The sequence below is a fragment of the Meleagris gallopavo genome, chromosome 6 (genome assembly GCF_000146605.3).
Source record: "Meleagris gallopavo isolate NT-WF06-2002-E0010 breed Aviagen turkey brand Nicholas breeding stock chromosome 6, Turkey_5.1, whole genome shotgun sequence".
Taxonomy (NCBI): Eukaryota; Metazoa; Chordata; class Aves; order Galliformes; family Phasianidae; genus Meleagris; species Meleagris gallopavo.
This window is the reverse complement of record NC_015016.2, coordinates 6,712,105-6,733,032: the sequence shown is the minus strand read 5'-3', so window position 1 is coordinate 6,733,032 and position 20,928 is coordinate 6,712,105. Positions and strand designations below refer to the sequence as shown.

At 40.3% G+C, this 20,928-nt stretch overlaps 1 protein-coding gene across 1 annotated transcript in view; it reads right to left on the bottom strand.

Annotated features, from left to right (window-relative positions):
* Window positions 1-19,273, bottom strand: part of ACTR3B (actin related protein 3B) — a 51,255-nt gene extending 31,982 nt beyond the window's left edge. Inside the window, exon 1 of the mRNA XM_010712387.3 lies at window positions 19,192-19,273. The gene's annotated coding sequence lies outside the window, so the exon portion shown is untranslated. The remainder of the gene's footprint in view (window positions 1-19,191) is intronic.
* Window positions 19,274-20,928: the final 1,655 nt, after the last annotated feature.

The window sequence follows — 20,928 nt, the reverse complement described above, 5'->3', positions numbered from 1 at the left end:
CCGTTCTAGGGCGGCCATCTTAAGAGGGGGCCGCGAGCCTGCGAGGATGGCTGGTGGGGAGTTATTGGAGGGGCTTTCTTTTGCGTTCTTTTTGCATGTTGTCACGGGCTCCAGAACACAGTGAATAAACTTACTGAACGATGTTCATGTCAGCAGGGTTGTAGCCTTGTTTGGGGCATCACAGAATCATAAGGATTCAAAGGGACCTCTGGAGATCTCACAGACTTGAGTCCCTGCTAAAGCAGTACAACTCTCCCTACAGGAGAGAGTCCTGGCAGGTCTTGAATATCTCCAGCAAAGGAGAACTCTCTACAATCTCTCTGGACAGCCTGTTCCAGTGCTATGTCCCTCTAAAAGAGAAGTTCTTCCATGTGTTTGTCTAGAATTTACTGTGTCTCAGTTTCTGCCTGTTGCCCCTTGTTCTATTGCTGCACACCACCAAAAAGTGTCTTCCCCCCTCATCGATTTGACTCCTGCGCTTCAGCTATTTATTAACAGTGATGAGATCCCCTCTCAGCCTTTTCTTCTCCAGATTGAACAGCCCCAGATCTCTCAGCTTTTCGTTGTAAGGGAGATGCTCCAGGCCCTTAATCATCTTTGTATCCCTCCACTGGCCTCTCCAGCAGTTCCCTGTCTTTCTTGAACTCAAGAATCCAGAACTGGACACAGTGCTCCAGCTGTGGCCTCACCAGGACAGAGTAGATGGGGAGGATCACCTTCCTCCACATGCGGGCCACACTGCTTGATGTACCTGCACAGCCCTCTGGTGTGTCATCCCAGCTTCATATCATCAGCAAACTTGCTGAGTGTGGACTCTATCCCTTCATCCAGATCATTGATGAACAATATGATATTGAATAAGACTTGGCCCAGCACTGATCCCTGGGGAACGCCGCTAGTTACAGGCCTCCAGCTAGACTCTTCATGATTGATCATAACCCTGTGAGGGGTACTCTGTCACCCAACGAGTACACACTGACCAAATACACATTCATCAGGTTAAAAAACTTCTTTTAAACCTCACAAAGGATGCAGCAGAGTAAGGGAAGGAGGAGAAAGAAAGAGTTCACCACACCCTAGCAAGCACTGCAGATGCTACCGTCCCTCAGAGCAAAGCTCACCTCATGGGTCACATCTCAGTGGTGGTGGGGTTTGCCCCCCCAGAATTTAACCACTCACTTGTGAAAACACAAATTGTGTTCCTCTGGGTGCAGGTGGCTGCGGCATAGCCCGCATATCCTCTGAGTTGGCCACAAGCAGACCCAGAATACCAAATTAATACCCGAGTCTCAAAGCATGTGAGAAAAAAAAAAAAAGAAAAAAAAAAAAAGAAAAAAAAAAAAGCTGCAACAAACATCACCTGCAAAGTTGTTGACATCCTATTTACATATACGATAATGATTTCTCATATGTGACTCAGCCATGGTCATACTGTGAGTGCGTGGTAGCACCAGAAATAAGCCTTGCAGATGCTTTGGCCCGAGTGTTAACCACAGGGACACATTTGTTAATCGTGGGGGTGTCAGTTTTTATTACCCTTTCTCAGTCGAGCACTGGTGTGCAGAAGCTCACGCAGAAACAGGCTTTATATGAAACCATGAAAATGTATCCCCTGGTCCTCAGAAATGCCATCTTTGGTGCAATAACTATAGACTGTTGCAGATACCTGTGGGGTTTGTTCAGCCATTTACCCCACACCGAGCTCATTCACTCAACATATTTGCTCACACCGGTTCCTGTAGAAATTTTGGAAGATAGAGCATGGTGGAAGCCAGCCCAATTTGTGCATTAGAAAGGCTCCCTTATCGGTGTGCTGAGATAACTAGAAAGGCAGACTCCAGTAAGTGCGCTCAAGGATTGGAGATTCAAGGTGGATGGGAATCATCTGCTTCCTCTTCAAGATAGTCAAATCTGAATGACACATTAAAGGCACTGCTTTGGGATCCAACAGGAAAGGGGAAAAAAAAGAAAGAAGAATTCTTTGATTTCCTTGGCCAAAATTTCCCCTCTCACATGCTGTCGCACAATATGCTATGCTTAGAGAATACACACTCATGCTACATGGGCACATTTCTGTAACATTTCTTACCATTCTCGAGTTCCCTTTCCACCCCCACACCCTCCAGCTGCAATGGCTGAGAAGAAAGTTTCATCTGGAAAAGGAGGTATTGTCATAGTTCACATGTAGCCTGCAGGCTGCATGTAGAAATTCAATTTGCAAACAGCTGCAGAGGTTTGAAACGTTTGTGCCCTCCCTTTTCTTTTCAAGATGTTTACTGCCGTCCCTGGGGCATTGATTACTACCCCCTGGCTCTCCCAGCTGTTTGTCGGAGTGCTCCCCAACCCACTTCAAGCAGAATCAGCTGAGATAGTTCAAACAGTTTAAGTAGGTGCTATGTGCTAACTTAGTCACTTATGCCTGAAGAGGATTAGGGAGCATTCAAATTGCTTTGTTAGCAGAGTGGAAGAGATGTGATTGGATCAATTACTGTAAGGTTTTGAGCTGTTCCAGCTGGACCTAGAAGAAATCTGACCATAATCAAGTAGCATAGAGATAAATCCATAGAGAACCTGGAATAAAACTTTAGCCAGGAAACTGTTGTTGCTAGATACTCCACTTTGTGCTGGTAAGGCCTCACCTGGAGTACAGTGTCCAGGTGTAGAGTCCTCAGTACAGGAGAGTCATAGGCCTGTTAGTCTATGTTGGAGTCCAGAGGAGAGCCACAGAAATTATTCAAAGGACTGAACACCTCTGCTACAAGGACAGGCTGAGAGAGCTAGGGTTGTTCAGCCTGGAGAAGAGAAAGCTCCAAGATGACTTGGGAGCAGCCTTTCAGTATCTCAAGAGGAGCTACAGGATAGAAGAGACTCTTTAACAGGGTCTGTGGTGACAGAACAAGGGGAAATGGTTTCAAGCTTAAAGAGGGTAGATTTAGGTTGAATGTAAGAAAAAAGCCTTTTGCTGTAAGGTTGGTGAGGCACTGGAACAGGTTGCACAGAGATGTGTTGATGTCCTGTCCTTGGATCGAGGTGAGGCTCGATCAGGCCACGGGCAATTTGATCTAGCCATGGGATCCCTGTTCAGTGCAGGGGAGTTGTACTACATGACCTTTAAATGTCCCTTCCAGTTCTAAGGATTCTATGATAATATACATCAGTTGGTGTTCTTACTCAGCAGCAATGAGAAATGATGTAAAAACACTTATACATCCAGGTGATATATTAGAACTCTAATAGCTAGCAATTATTTAAATGAAAATAATGGTGAATAATTCCTCAGGCAGAAGAAGAAGTAAGAGACACCTATCTATACAGCTCAGCAAATGATAGATTCTTCTTCAGCGTTTGGAAGACATCATGGCTTCTCCCTCATTATTGGAGAAGAACATTATTATTTCTACTTTCGTGCTTTCAGCCAATGTAGATCATGACATCCCTTCACCTTTTGTACAGTGCAGGCCACAAAAGTTTGTCAAGTTTAAGCTATACTAAAAGGAAAATGACTTCCAAGAAGGTTAGGTAGTCTCAATTTGAATATCTGTAGCGCCTACCATAAGTTACACAATTAAAGCTCTGCTGTTTTACATTGCTTTGTCTACACCCCTTTTCACCACATGCCTTTGAGGAATGTATTAAGTGATGTGGCTAGTATCTGCCATTCTTTCATTTCAGTCTCAAAGGGAGAACTGTGTAGGCAGCAGAGGGTTGGGTTTTATTTTCAGTTTTTTATTTTGAAGTGTTAATGCTACTGTATGTTTACAATAAAGAAGGTAATCCGAAGAAGTAGATATTGGAGTTTTGATAACTCTTAACTCCTGTGAGACTTTTTCAACAGCAAGAGAGCAGAAAAACTTCTTAGATAACTGAAATAGCGCGTGTGAGCTCAGCTAAGAAAGGTCAGTATGGAAGAGAAAAGTGGTGCTGGTGCGTTTGAACCAGCCTCCTAAGATGAACTGCACGTTGTGTTCTAGATTATGCATCTCAAAAGGTGATGGTGTCATACTTAGATATATCACACTGGTATTTTGGAGAATTAGGAATGGCAGCTTCAGTTACATATGCAATCTGCCAGGAGGAGACGGGTTCCTAAACAAAATGGATTCAGAAGCTCAGAGTCCAGGGATGCCACCAAATTAACTAGCAAGTAAACCAATTGCCTTTGCCTAACCTCAAATAAATGAGGCTGCAAATAAGATTTCCTTTGCTTACATAACCTCTCCCCCTGCTTGACATCAGCTTCAGCCAGCTCTTTTTCATTGCTGATCTATAAAAGTATTAGGCTAACTTGGTGGTACCAATAAAAACAAAGATCTTTTGAAGGGCTATACTGCTGGCTCTTAAGTTTGTATTGCCCAAGCAGCTTTCTTTCAGACTGTATGTTTGTGATGAATTCTAGTTAAAGGGATAGATGTGAGTATATTTTACTTCTACCACTGCTTTTTTTAGGGGAAAACTTCAAAGAGGCACCAAGAACTTTCTCCTGCCTCCTTACAGAGAGTCCTGTAGTATCTCAAATCAAGAAATATGAGGGTAAGAGAGCACTCCTGGCACATGTCCCGAAGTTTCTGTTCTATCCAGTCATCACCCTCCATCTAAAATAATTTGAGCTATGTATTTTTTAAAAAATACTTTCAAATCTAATACTTCAATCTGTAGATTAGTAGTGTAGTCAGCACTGTTTCTCTAAACCTTGATTTTTGGCAAGTAGTGGAAATCTGTTATCAGATCTTATCCTGTGAATTGTTTTTGAGTTAGATGTACTGCACCTTCTAATTTTTTCATCTGACAAGCCAAAAACTGTGCTTACATATTGGTCACAAAAACATGATTGCAGTCTTCACTTGTTTTCTAAGTGGTAAAAATGATGGCAACGTTAAAAAAGACTCACTTCAGAAGCTCAAAAAGTAACAGTGTGAAAGACAGGTCTTTAATCCCCTGATCATCTCTAACATGAGATGAGTTTAAGGGCAGCTGCTACACAGTTGTCATCTTATAATCACTAGCAAAGGTCACCAAGTATTGGTGTTCACACACTAGAAATCACAGAAGTATTACTTCAGTATTACTCAGTCTCTGGGAAGTAAATTGCTGGAGAATCTAGGCTTTTCCCTGTGACACAGCCAAAGAAAAAGAAAAAAATAAGGGGGGGAAAGCAGCAACATAGGGCAAATCTTCTCACAAAGATACATCTGGAAAGCACATATTAACCTATTCTATGTTCTTTGTTTCTATAGACCTTTAAACAGCTACTTCTAAGACCATTCTGAGCAGACTCCATCTGTATTTTAAAGCACATGAATAATCCTGCTGAAAACAACAATTATCCATACTCCTAAACTTATATACCATTTAAATAAGTGCAAACTGGGGCCTAAACAAGCTTTACTTCCTACCAAACTGTTGACCTTAAGATATCATGGCGGAAAATCACAAGCTGCTTATGCAAACAGAATAAAAACTATTTGTTGTCTTTATAGTGAGGACTTCTGTTATGAGAAAGTTAAAAGACAATCTGTGGTTTGGTTGAAAGGCAACAGAGTTGTACATCTTCTATAGAAAATGTGACATTTCTGAAAGTCTTTTCTATTTGTGTATCCCCCTGTTGTGTGATCCTTTAATTGCCTTATAAATATATGAGGGAACATTGCCATTTCTAGCACTGCCTGCTAAAAAGAGGCTTTTATGCCCCAGGTAGAATCTTTCTGTGCTTCTCATGTTTCTAGAACATCATCTGTTTCTGCATTTTGTGTGTGTGTGTGTGACAGGGTTGAACAGAATCAGAACCCAATATTCCCACTGAGATTGCATCACCAGTCACAGTATGAACAACTGCTTCCTATCCTCCTCTTTGTATAAGCCACTCTGAACTGGCTGTTGATGTATGTTTTCTTAAACAGTGCCCAGTGACTCTCTACCTCTCCTTCCTGAGCAGATACTGTTAATTTAGATCTACTCAAAACATTCTGGATTCTATCTAATCTATTTTGTGTTTGTACCATATTCATCACCATGGTAGCTGAATGCCATAGTGTCTTTGAGGTAGAGGCTATGCAAAGCCTATTTTAAACCACTCCAATTCTTTGCCTTTTAAATTGAGTTCTAACAATTTCAGCTTACTTCAGCTGAGAAATTACCCTTCTGCTCTTCATAAATAACAGTCTGAAATTTGAAATGAATCCAGCACAACCTGGGACCCTCTTTTAGCTGGGAATATCAACCACAGTAACTCTGACAACTATGTTAATAATATCCTTTTATTTAGTTACTTCTCTTACTCTAAGAGAAATGTTGTGAAAGAACATTCATAATTAATGAAAGCAATAGTTCTTCAAACTCAAGCAAAGCAAGCAGTCTTCTAGTAAGCTCTCATGCTCACTTTCACATTTTTTAACACTCTTGTCTACCTTGAAATCTGGTTATCATTAACATGATACAACTTTGACTACGAATGTATGTACAAATACAATATATATGTATAGCATAACTGCATTACCTGTTTTTAAAACACAATTTTTTTGTTCCATATACTCAATGCTATATACTTTATGATGTTGCACCACTGAACTTGCCAAACATCACATCTCTAATTTTAGAAGTAAAAAGAAGCTACATAGGGGGTTTTACCCCATCACTTCTGAAGAAACTTGGAAAACAACAGGTCTAGTCAGTATATAGGGAAGGTCTGAACTACTCCTTCCTCAACAATGCTGCTGATACATTTACAAATTGCAAATTTAAGGGGAAAAAAAGAAGACTGCCCATATTGAATATGGAAATAGTGTAAGGTCAACTGTATGTTTCTAGTTTTTGTATCAATTTTAGTATTCATTTTCGAATTTCTTGTTTGAGTATTCAGTGTGGTGTTCAAAGGAAAAAAAGCTCACCGATAGTTGCTACCCTCACTTTTTAAGCACACTGCAAAATTCAATTAAGACTGAAGAAATGGTAGAAGCATCAAAGATTTAAAAATCATGAGCAGATGTATGAAGAAAAATCACTAAGAAGCTAACAGTGAAAGGTCAGAATTGCCCTCACAGATAGAGAGATCACAGCATCAGCACAGCTAGATCATTACACAACAAAGTAACATGGCAGACATCTTGTGTCGATATCTAAAGGACTGTGGGCTTAACCTGTCTGAAGCTGTTGCAGAAGGGAGTCAGAACAGCACAGAACAAGGAATGAGTGATGAATTTGTCTTCCTTGGCACACGTACGGCTACACAAATCTTTGTCTTCTTTGCAACAGATGCATTACAGCCTGTTCTGAAAATGATGGCTCAGGATGTTTAGATGAACACACACACAGAAGATGGATTAGCATTCTTCCCGAGGTACTCCAGAATGCAAACAACAGCCCAGCTCCACACTGTATAAAATCACCCCCACAACAAGAAGTGCATCAATTCAAAGATGACTACACAGATTTGTGCAAAACCTTCTATCCAGTGGTTTTCACCCTTAAAAGTGACTGCAGATTCAACTAGCCTACTGCCTTGGAAACTGTACATCCTGTCTTCTGTGTACCGAATGGAATATTTTCTCCTCTTACTGTCTGAATCACTAAAATGTCAATCACATAACTTTTATGCAGTGTAGGAAGGCTGCTCTGAAAGTAATGCCTCCTATTTTATGATGTTGGCCCACCACATCAGAGGTAGATGTTGCTGGTATGGCAGTAGAGGCTGAACCTTTCCACCCATATTCCATTATATTCTGTTGCAGTGCGACAGATGGCAACAGAGGGGCAGTCTGACATGGAAGTGTGCATGAAGCAAAGGCGTGTCATTGAATTCCTCCATGCAGACAAAGTGGCATCAGACAAAGTGGCATCTATCGACATTCATCAATCCTTGCTGAAAGTTTATGGAGACCAAACAGTGCATGTGAGAAAAGTGAGATGGTGGGTGGTGTGTTTCAGCAGTGGCAACAGTGACATGAAAGACAAGCTATGTTTCAGGTAGCCATGCAGATTTGTACGAGTGTAGTATGCAGGCTCTTGTTCATCACTGGTGAAAAAGAATAGCTAATGGTAGGCCTATGCTGAAAAACAGTATTTTGTAGCTGACAATTTGATCTGTCAAACAGTGTTATTGTGCTCTTTGTATCTGTTATACCTTCCATGGAAGTAAATAAGAGGCACTATTTTCAGAGCAACCTAGATATTTTTTAATCAAATCTCAGATACACTCAAGTTTTGTGGTTTGGTAAGTTTCCCATAATATTTTGTTCAAAAAGCATAGATCTGTTTGTTACAGCAATGCCATACGATACCTCATCTGAGGCCCAGGATAGTTGTTTGTTCAGAACTGATTTCTTCATTAAGACCATGCAGCAAACGAGATTGCCATGGTCTGATGAGAGCCAATCTCGACATCTTCCTGCCCAGCCTACCTCTGCAGATATATCAGCTAGACTAGTTTGGACAGGCAAATCAGTTTGTTGTTTGTTTTGTTGTTGTTGTTTTAAAATACATCAAATGAATCAACACATCAACAAAGCAGCAACATATTTTTCCAGTTACTAAATGTATTTGTTAATCAGCCAAACCAGAGATACCAAAGAGCCTGTCTGTGGAAACAAAGCCTTCAGTTCACCAAGTCACTGCAAGAACTGTCACACACAACACAAACATCATTTTGATCTAATCAGGGTTTACAAAGACATTTAGTGTAGCCCTACATAGCTGTCCAAAATCGTGGAGATCCAAAGTACATGTGACAGGATCAACCCTAGAGACACAAAATGGGGTCAGACCAAGCCTTGCCTTAGGAGTAAGGCAGTAGTCAGTCTCAAACACCGTTAAAAGCAGCATGCCATTCCTCATCTCCAGAATTCCTGGTATTTATATCAAATATCTTTCCAAGTCTTTTCAAACAACTTTCCCAAGCAGCAGAATTGTTTTTTAAAAAAAGGCTTTGGGAGAAAATCTTGTGTATACTTCAGGTTGCAACAACCTCACAGCGGGGCTGTGAGGCTGCTGCTGGCACACAGTACTTGGAGGTGGAAATCCAGCCTTCCACAAAAGCCAGGGGCTAATTCTCTTCAGTAACATTAAAATACCAACACATTCTTTCTGCCAAGGGAGGAATGGGTTGTTTCCTCCAACAAAGACTATCTCACGAAAAGATTCACAAAAACTGGAGCTCTACTTCTACTTCAAGTAAATACATTTGGGGGTGGGGTGGATTTGCTGGTGAAATTGATTAAGAATCCCCAAAATCTCTACTTGGACTTAACTCACAGCAATAAAACTCACTCTGCAATAAAACTGCAGATTATGAGATGTTGTGTTTACTTGCATTTCACAGGTCATGCATCCAAAAGCTGCCACGTACTACAGAGCACTCAGAATTATGGTAGTTCTGCTGCCAGATGCCCACTGATTTACACTTTTTTGCTTCTGTGCCTCAAGCACCAGAAAGATTCATGCCTTCCATATTTTTCTAAGTTGTTCAAACCCAGCTGACATCAAAACTTAACATTTGTCTACATGAGATATGAGAGAAAACCCATCTTCCCAAATGAGTGTTTTCATCATCAGCTATATGGAAAAACGTAATTTTCTCAAATACTCTTCACTGTTTCTTCTCCCTCGGTTCTTGTGTCTTCATTAATGCTTCCCTGCACTTAACCCCTCTTTTTTTTTCCTTCGCTGCAACACGTATTAATAACAAAGTTGGGCTTTTCCATAAGTAATAGAATTTTGCTATTGAATTACAAAATGTTTTGATACTAATACTGTATAAAGCCAAAACCCCACACTTCAAGTCTCCTCTATCTCAACTTCACCATCTGTGAAAACAAAGACTTTCAAACCCACAGCCCTTTGGTATTGGTTTCCACACAATACCTCCACATGCACCAGAGAAAAACAGGTCTGTTCTGCACCTGGAGAAAACTGCAAGCAATTGCAAACTGCTCTTGATCTCTGTATCTTAACAACTGGTAGCAGTGGCAGTGCAGCAATGTGGATTGGGCTGCAGGTGATTAACCAAGTGGGTGGCACATCTCAGGATCTCTTCACTCTGCTTGTTGCCCAAGTAAAGCAGATCAAAGTTAAATGTACTCACCCATGCTAGAAGCAGACCCTCAGCTGAAGCAGACATACACATCCACTCCACTGCTGTGTGAGTTGTGCATACCAAACCTCCTCCTGCCTATATTCCTACTCTGATAAATTAAAGCTTGTAGCAACTCTGTAGCAGCTAAGGATGAAGCTCTTCTCGGGAATTTGTGTGGGTGCTGCGCCTTGTTTCAGTTATGGGTTGTTCCTTTTTTCCCTTCATAAATTCAGCTATCATTACAGTAGCTGAGACTATCACATGATGGAGTTGAAAATAAGAAAGGCTATCAGTAGGTGCAAGCAGTGATGTGAAGATGCAGTACTAATCATCTCAAGCTCTGACAACAAGAATGTGGATATCACACACAGACAACACAGGCAGATGCAATCAAGCAGCTGCATCCTTTACAATAGAACAAGTTTTCCATCTTATCTACTTATTGCAGACCCACAATTATTTTTCCACTCAGCCAGGCACTATAGCTCCCTCAGGAAAGGTATGGAATTGGCATGAAAAAAAAAATAGGAAAGTAAAATGTTTCTTACTGTTTGAAAAATGTATCTGCTTCACAGCTTTAGGGATGAAACATGAAATTAATGTAACTCAGGAGCTCAGAATTAGAGACGATGGGGCAATTGCTTAAAGATCGCCCAGCAGCCACATCCGCCCAGCCGCTACCTCATCATTTGGTAAACACGTACTTACAAAGTAATGGTTCCTTTCCCTGCCCCTAGCCAGCCCTCTTGGAATGATAAATTAATAAATAAATAAAGTAAACAGGGGACTTGTTCCACATTATACTTATCTAACACAATTCAATTTTAAAATAAATAAATAATAAAAAGCATACCTAAGTTTATAGCCAGAAGACCAGAGCCTTCCCACTTGCATTATGAGCAAATCCTGACTTTAGCCAATTTAGAGATACCCTCAAATAGTGATTCAAACCACTTGCTATCATATCAAGTAGCTATCACAAGAACTAAACTAAACTAAATCTAAAAAAAAATAAACAGCTGTGACAGCACTTTGGAATACAAACTTACCAGAGCTCTAGAACAGAAGAACATGATGAGCCCTTAACACTGTCTCAAAAGTGCTGTGAAACTTTTGTACTTCCTGCAAAGCTCCCCGGAAAAAAACAGATACCTCATCACCTTAGTATATATTCACTCCCATTTTTAAAAAAGGGGAAAATGAAGACCTGGGGAACTGCAAGCCAGTGAGCCTTATGCCTGCACATGAAAGATCGTGGAACAGATCCTTTTGAAAGCTGAGTGCGACATGGAGGTGATGTGACACAGTAGCACAGCTTCACCAAAGGCAGATCAAGCCTCATCAATCCGATGGCCTTCTATGAGGGAATGATGACATCAGTGGAGAGAGGAAGGGCAATTGATGTCATCTACCTGGACTTGTGTGGGACCTTTGACATGGTCCAGCATCACATCCTTATCTCTAAATTGGAAAGATGTGGATTTGACAGCTGGATAATGGATAATGAGTTGGTTGGATGGCCAAAAGGTTATGGTTAGTGGCTCTATGTCCAGGTGGCAGCTGGTCTGAGACCGGCACCCTTTAACATCTTTATCAGTCACAAGACAGTGGGATCGAGTGCCAACAGCAAGTTTGCAGATGACACCATGATGAGTTGATATGATAGAAGGAAGAGAGATGCCATTACCTCTCAACCCATCACTGCTACCCAGGAGAAGTAGGCTGGAAGCAGGAGGTGAGGGAGCAGCAGGGACTGCTTCAGCAGGCTTGAGGCACTAAAGGAATACATGCCTCACTAGGATTGGGCGTTCCTAGGGATCTCCTGTGAGGATGGATGGATGGTTCCCCTGCTCTCTCTCTCAGCAGTGTTTCACTTGACAAACTTGTCTGTTTGTGGGTGTCTAATTCATTGTAATGGAGATTCACCACTAAACTACACTAACTACACTCACTGTTTTCCAGCAGGGACATTTCCTGCTAAGGGGTGTGTTTCAGGCAAACACTGCCAGCATTTCCTCCAGTGAATTAGCCTTTGGGACTTTATGTCTCTGACATTGTCTTAAGGCACTAAACAGCTTCTCACCTAAAGCAAAACTGCAAGCAGGCATGCTGTTGCCTGCAGATTTCACACAGCCTCCAGCACAATCACAGAACCTGTGAGCTGCTTGGGTATATTTAGAATCCCACATTGTCATTACTTTCATCCTACAAAAGGGAGGAAAAAAATCAAAGAAGAATGGAAGCAGAGGATAAATGCACAGCTGGAGAATGTCAGCAGTCACCTCAGCACTGGCTGGGCCTGATGCACCTGTTGTTTTAACAGAAAGGGAGCAGATAACCCAGAGAAAAGAAAATCAAAGTTAATTTCTACTGCTGTAGTCAACACACACTGTGTGTACAGTAGTCCATCTAGTCACACAAAGGGCAATGCATAAGTCATGTGTCAGCAGAGATGCTTGTAATTAACGATTTAAATCACAGTTGTTGGCTAATTAGCTTGGACTGTGAAATGTGATATTTTCCCAAGATAGGATCCCAAGAGAAAGAGGAAAATATCAAAGATGCAGATAAAGTTGGAGCTCTGCCTCCAAAAACTACTTCCACAATCACTCAAACTTATCAGGGCTGCTTCCTCTTGGTTCACCAGGCCCCTAATTTATGTCTATTAAAACATTTGCAGAGCTGCTTGCAAGCTAGCTGACCTATTTGTGTTCCCTTTCACTGTTCCTAAGACTCCTCATCTATCTAGCTTTGTTTAATTCCTCAGAGGCACCTAATTTCTTGAGAAGTTGGAGGTCACTTGCTCATACACATTTTTAATTATAATAATGGATAAAATTACCCAGATAATAATATTTTTTACCTCCACTCTACCTTTTCATTTAATCTAGGGGGTTGGGGACTATATTAGTAAAAATTTCATTTATCAGGATTTTTGTTTGCCAAGAGCAAGAAGGAAAGGGGAGTAGAGATCAAAAATCTGGGTATTTTATTTAGTTGTTCTCAAAGTAACTATTAGGTTCACTTTGGTAGGGTAGGGAAATACTGCAGTCAGCTGATGACTCCGGAGAACAGGGTGAAAAGAGCTCTTCTTGGTCAGAATAACTCCATGGCTGTCTAAATAATTAAAAACTTAATGATGTTATCCTTAAATTCAGAAAAGGGGGAAAAAAAAAAAGCAATTAGAAAAAAAAACAACCTACCACCAATGTTAGTGATGTTACATTCAATTAGAAGATGATCTTGGACCGCAGCAATAGTAAGATCCACTGGCAACTGCAATGGTCTCTTAGATATACAGCTGCCTTTGTGAATCCAGTGACCTTTATGAATGGCCGTAAGTCCTCAGACACCCTGCTCTTGTTGCATGAAATCCTTGTAATTGCTTTTATTATGGATGGTGACTTGTGAAATGGCACATGAACATGGAGAGCCTCCCAGAAATCTGTGGTCATAGCTCCCACAAGTTTACTACACCCCCATAGATCCAAAGAATCATTATGATTGGAAAAGACCTCAAAGACCGTCACATCCAACTGTCCCAACCCAGCCTCACACCCGCTAACCGCATCCCTCAGTGCCATGGTCACATTTCTTGAAAACTTCCAGGGATGGTGACTCCACCACCTCCCTGAGCAGTCTGTTCCAATGCATTACCACACTGACTTACACCATCTTCTTTGTTATGGACCATCTGTTTAGTAAGTCCAGGCTAGTGCTTGCTTGCAGGTCTTTGGGAGGCATCATGACATTTCTTACTGCAGTTGCTACCCTGAGCAAAATCATTTTTCTTGAAACTCTGGTGATGTCAGGGGATTTGTACAGAAATTATTTTAAGCCTACTGCAATTCCCTGGCAAATTAAAGAGTAGAAGTTACCCTGCTTTGGGCCAGACACAAAAAACATTCTATACCACCTTCGGATGGCCTAGCAACAGGGTGTTTCCTTCTGGGCATTTCACTTTGTGCTTCAGAATGTTAAGCTTTGTTTTTGAGACAATAAATTTCACAGAGAAGAAATCCACCTTTGAGATCCCAACCATAGAACAGTGCGAAGAGACAGCATGAACCTACAGCCCAGAGAGGAGCCACATCTTGCAGCAACAGACTGAATCTGTATAATTTTGAAGCATAAGGCAACTGCAGCCTTAGTCTCCACACTGAAAATCTTAAATTACTCAGATTTGTTGTAGTGAAGTGCTACATTATCAGTTAGCTTTTAAATATAACCTAATCCTCTGCTGCACTGCTTATTAAAAATTAAGGTAGCAGAAGTGGTGACCACGTTTTTATGATTTACATAACCAGAGACAGTACTTCAGTACTTCAGAAAACCCCATGTGCAGATAAAGAATGTTGTCACATACTTTCTCCTCCATAAACAATTACTACCAGATCTCAGATCTCTCAGCAAGTTTATTATAAATATGCACCATCAGAAAACTTGGGCCGTGACTGCTTACGTGAATGCACAAATCATACAGCTGATGTAAAATCTTATGTTTTATATATATTTAGAATTCATTTTCATTCATAATATACTTGAATGCTCGCTAAAAAACATGCAGCCTCAATGAATACTTCTATCAGCATCTTACTGTCATTTGCAGAAAATCAAGTATTAAAATAGGTATGAACATAAGCAAAGTGAGTACGTTCAAAAAACAGAGAAATGCTACTTATCTCTAAGTGGTATTTTTTTTCACTGATGCCTGAATGCAGTGAATATAGGAAATCAGAATACAGGATGGTTTCCCAAGCTGCAGGGCTATTTTGTGCTGCCCTAATGTAATATAACCTTAGATGTCTATTCAGCTTTACATACAGTATGAAAGGGTTTCCATCCTAGGGGAGCTTCACAATTTCAAAGCCAAAAGAGCAAAATCTTGTACTCCAATCCACTAGTGAGCCAACAAGAACATTTTTTTTAATGTTTCCTTTCAGCTATGGCCTTTGTCATTCAGATATTTTAGTATAATTAAGTTCAAGATCTATAAAAAACCTTATTGCACAAGACAATTGTCAGACTGAAATAACTAACTGATGATGTCTTCAAAATTTACAAAAAATCCTCCATCATTTTCCTTCCATCAGAAGAGAGTCCTTGAGGACCCTTGTTTACCCCAGCCTGTATTCTCTGACAGAAAAACTACGGATCAGTGAACTCTTAGCTGAGTCTGTTCTGTGCCACTCCTATGGCCATCTTCCATCCTCATGACAGAACCACGAGCATGCCAAACAAACATGGACAAAGCACACTCTCTTTGTACACTCCACATGCGCAATTACCTCCTAAGAGTTACTGCAAGTTGCTTTACACAGAGAATCTCTGAGGTGAATGAAACCTATGTCATATGGAAATAGCTCCCCATAGCACCACAATTCTGAAAAGCTTCTGACAACACCAGTGCAAGGCCTAACTTTGATACACACCTCTGGTCATGGGTGTCCCATTTAAACAGATGCAAGAATCTTCTAAACAAGACAAACCAAACAGGTTTGGGATATGTCACAAGCAAACCAACTTGTGACTCTTCTAGCTGCTGAGTGGAAACAAAGATTACGGAATCAGAGAAATATTGACTATGAGAAGTTCCCAAAGGTCATCTGAACCAACCTCCTACTCAAACCCAGACTATCACCAACTCTAGAACAAGTCAGTCGTAGCTTTATCTGGCTGATGCTTGAAAATCGCAAAGGATCAAGATTCCACGTCTTCAAATAATATATCCTAGTGCTGTATTTCAGGACACTTCTGGACTAAAGCAGTTGAGTGTGACAGCCATTTCCCTCAGTGCAGCACCACACACATGCTTTCTGAAGGTGCATTCTCACTGAACACAATGAAAATACTGGAGTATCAGCCCCAGTACCAAGCGTGGGGCTCTCATCTATTACCAGTCACCAGCTGGGCACTGGCCTACTGATTACTGTTCATCACATCTCGAGATCCAAGCAATTTTCAACTAATGTAACATTCTGCTCGTCAAACCATTACTTCCTTAGCTTCCAGATAAGGATGCTATGTTGTCAAACCTTACTAAAGATGAGATATATCACATTCATCAGTCTTCCCTCATCTTTGTAGCCAGTTATTTAACCATATATCTACCAACCAGGTTTGTCAAGCATGATTTACTGTTAGTAAATAAATCCATGTTCATTCATCCTTGTCATTCCCTGTCATTGTGTTCTTGTGTGTTTGGAAATGAATTCCAAGAGTATGTGCCCTATGAAAAATATATCAAGCTTCAGTTTCAGTGGCAAAACTAACATCATATAACATCTAAATACGTTCAACAGACATTCAGGTATAGGGATTTTGTCTGCATTGCAAGCACAGCCACAGAAGCAGACTGGCATTACTGACCAAGCTCTTGCTGGGGCTTGTAGACACAGTGATGTAAGACTGCGACAGTGAATCTGTCATCCACACTAGAGGCAGCCAGATACACCCCATTTTTTTCTAATAGATTTATTTCAAGGATGATTCAGATAAAGTTGTCGATATCTCTTGGGTAAGTTCACCATCAAGCCCCACTTTCAAGACAGTAGCCAACAAATGAGGCATTCCCTGAATGTGGCCTGGAGAGTTATTACTGAGGTAAGTGTGGTCTAGCTTAAACAAAGGTTTATAGCCTTCTATAAAAACATACCTTTTCCTATTACTACAACCATCAGTTCTGACAGCTGTTATCTCTCTACTTATATTTTATGCTTCTTAATTCTAACATATGATGGCACTTTGCTTCCCAATATCCAATTGACATTCTTTTGATGTATCTTTTGGGCTGGTGCCTAAGCACATTTGCAAATAGTTTAGTGCTCAATTTAGGGCTGAATATATTCCCAGAATTCCTTTGGCAATCAATTATTTATTACTTACAAGTGTTAAGATCAAAAAGAAAAGAAATAGATGTATATTTCACGCTGACAGGAGGTCCGCTGGGATTACAGAAAACAGAAACTTTAATGCTAAATTTGTGTAAAAAGGGTAAAATGGGGATTCCCTAGTCAGTTACTTAAAAAATTAAAAAAAAAAAAGAAAGAAAGAAAGAAAGAAAATGGCCTGGATTATTCACTTATTCTTCCTGGGCTTTATCTCATGGTTTGAAATGCACATTTGAACTGTACCATTAGTTCTCTGTACCACAGGGGCAAGGTCTGCTTTGCTTTCATTAAGGAGTACCAGTCGGCTTGGGCTCACTGTCAGCTACCTGGATGACCTTTTAGCAGCATATCCAGTGTGGCATACATAGCTAATTAATTAACCTTCTAATTCACTTCTATTGATAAGCCTAGGATTTGCATTAATTTTCCAGCAAGACCATACCACTTGTACGGCTTTTTTGTCACATTTGTAAAACTTGAAGCTTGTAAGGACAACAACATTTAAATAAAGGAGAACTTGCAAGAGCAGAATTTAGAAAGATCATTCATACTTCATCAAATAGCTCAGCAGAAATGGAGAGCATTTTATCAAACATGTTTGGCTGGGGCAAAATAGTATTATTCTGATCTGTGGGGTATAAGCAGTGACGGGGGATCTCAAGGGTCAGAGCTAAAGAACTCAGAACCAAACTCCTTCTGTAGTCACCACTGACTACTCATCTATCTCTATAAGCTGCATGCTCCTCTCCTTGTATTTATAAAAAAATAACAAGTTTTTAATTTATTGCTAACTTCAACTGCATCCCAGATCAGGTGCCAAATAAAGACAGCTTTTGTACAAGTAAGAAATAGCCCTCGCCAGGTCCCCAATACAAAACCAGTCCTTATCTATGTGGCTAACTGCTACATAAGGGATATCTGGCAGTTTCACAGTGAGCCAGCACAGAATTATTCAAACAGGACGGAAGCAGCAGCAGGAAAAGAACAACCTGGTGCAAACAAACAAAGAGGAATTCAAACTCAGCAATACAAGCTGATAAAAGGCAACCTCCAGAAATAAGAAGTCTACTCATGAGTATATGTGAGTGACTGCACAGACCAAGTTTATTTATGATGTAGCTCTGCAAGCTGAAATGTAAAGCAGAATATCCAGCAATATCCAGCTCTGAAACTTTACAACGGATGCCAGAATTGAATAACGTTCTGGGTTGTTTTTTTCATGGCCAGCAGCCCATCCACCAATGGACTCAATTCTTTCCTCTTTTTTTTTCCCCCAGGTTATATAGCAAATCTATCACCTTCTCTAAAGCCATTGAAATTATAACACTGTTGTAATTTAACCTGCTTATTTGTCATGCAAACGGATAAATTATACTACTGTAAAACTGAGATGCATTTACAGAAAGTGGCAGCTCTCCAGGTAAAAAGAATCAGCCATCTGCTCTCAGAAAATCTAATAAAGCCCAGTGACAGATCACTTCAGTTATTGAGAGAAACTTGGAACAGTGGGGCAGAAATCAGCCACATGAAACTGGAGGAATCACACAACAGACAGGTTATGCATAATCTGAAAGGCAGTCCATCATTTGCTTTGCCACCTGCAGATTGAACATCCACCTTAAGGCAGAACTTTCAAAATAGTTATTGTTGTTATCAGTATTAGCTGAGACTTATTTACAACTTTGAGGTGGTCTTTAGTTCATCAGCCTTTTGGGCATTGAGCATAACTAGACAAAGGAGTAAATGAGGCAGACTGAAAAAATGAGACCCTTCTGTTTTGTCTTTCAGAGTGACTCCTCTGTTTAAGTGAGTTTTCAGATAGCCAACTTGTCACATTTGGAGCAAAGGTGTTCTAGAGGTTAATGAGCAAAACAACAGCTGACTTCACTAAAGAGTTTAATTCAACTATATGAACAAACTGTTTTCAACCTAGAAGATCCATTTGGAGCCGGTTTGTGCTGGAATGTCACCCACACAAATCTTGGAAGGAACATTAAGTGACAATACACCAAAAATAATGAAACTCGTGTTGGAACAAAATCTCTGTGATTGAAAAAAAAAAAAAAAAACCTGCTTAAAGGAAGAAAAATTTAAATTCCAGTTTCTAATTTAGCTATTACCTAATTAAAGATAAAAACTTGATGTATTTTAACCTTTTTGCAAACATCCTCACACAGTCTACATTTCTTGTCACCACGCTGGTTTGCTTTGTGCTTCTCCCTATTGTTTAGCTCTTACCTCAGGCCTTGTTCCAGGATGGGGTGTTAAGTCTCTGGGCAGTCTCTGTATTGCAGACCAACTGGCAATTTAAGGTTAGGACTTTGTGTCTTAAAAAAAAAAAAGTAAACGTTTATATAAACAGTCGACTCAGGTCTCTACAGCCCCTGGGCATTCATGCAAGTCCTTCCTTCCCCAGAACCCAACCCAGTTTCCTTCTGTTGGCTGAAATTAGTAATGATGAATGGATAAATAAGCAAATACAAAAAAATAATAACAATATTAAAAGATCATTCTGCTTGAGGCTGCAACTCCACTTTAAATGCCTTCCTCTCTAGCACCATCATTTTCTCTCTCAACAGTGAATGTCTTAAAAATGTGGAGGGGAAAACCTCTCACTGTGGAAAATGTTCAAAATATAGACTGGGAAAGAGGAATTTTCTCCACAATGTGCACTTTGTGCAGACAGAGATGCACACCTCTAGAGCCTGATCTTTCTGCTATTAGAAAAGTCATTGCTCTTGCTGCTGAATTGCTACATAAACAGTGCCTATGGCTCAAGGGGCACCCTGAGGCTCCCCACATGCCAAACAAAGGAAGACTAATTTTCTGCCTGTAGAAACAGGAGTGCTGGGGCATAGAGTCCCTGGATAGAACGATCTACTTATAGCCTGCATTAAGGAGGATTCTGTCTTAAGGAGGATTCTTCTTTGTAGTAGAAAAACAGAATAAGGTGCAGGTAGGATACTGTACTCCTGGCGCTCCCTGTTGCTCAGGAATCTGCAGAGAAATAAAAAAGAATGTAAACAGAACAAAACAAGGCTGAAACTGAGAGTAGATTCCTATTTATCTTTAATGAAGCCAGTGGTTAAGAGTCTTCTTGCTTACCTATGTTAATGTTTTTCTCTAAAGGTACAAGGTAAACACAGAGATTACTATACACACAGAAAACCGAAGAAGGTAAATGGATGAGAAATACATTGGCAAGTTTGAAAAAAATATAATGCTGAATTTAATAAGATGCCAGCAGTGCTGACTGCTGAAGTGCATGGATTTTGGTAGACAAAGATCTGTGTAAGGCATGGGGTTGGTTAAAAGTTAAAATATGTATAGTTACCAAAACCTCGCTTTCTATCTGCCGAGAAAAGTAATTGTACTGATAAATAAATGTAAAAAGCAAAAATGTGATTCTTTATTAAGGTAGAGCACTGTCAGAGCAAGTATCAATTTTCCAAATTAATAATGCCAGCCTCAGTGTATTAAGCATATGAATGCAAAGGTAACGTAAGAGAGGTGGTTACTGCAATCTGCCTATCAAGACAACCACTTATTTGATTTACACATTTCTGTTACGTATTAAACATATCAGGCCATTAAATATCTGGTTTTTTTACTGCTCTGGTGAATTCAATGTTTTTAGCCTCTCTTTCTGGAATGTTTGTCACTTGATCTCCACTCAACTGTAACACTTCATCTTGCATTAGAATGTAATACCAAAACTGTGTTCACCCACGCAGAGTTCCCATAGGACCCCACCAGGATACAGACAGTGGTTAGCGATGAGGTAGGAGGGGGTTTCAGTCAACTGGCATTTATGTGTATTTTATGTTTCCGAATTCAAACAGCAATCGCTTTTTTAAATTAGTGCAATGGCTTTAATTAGAGGAGAACAGCAACAAAGAGGCTATAATTAAAAAAATAAAAATAAAAATCACATGGTTGATGCAATGAGTAGTGTCTTTGTCATAATTCACAGTG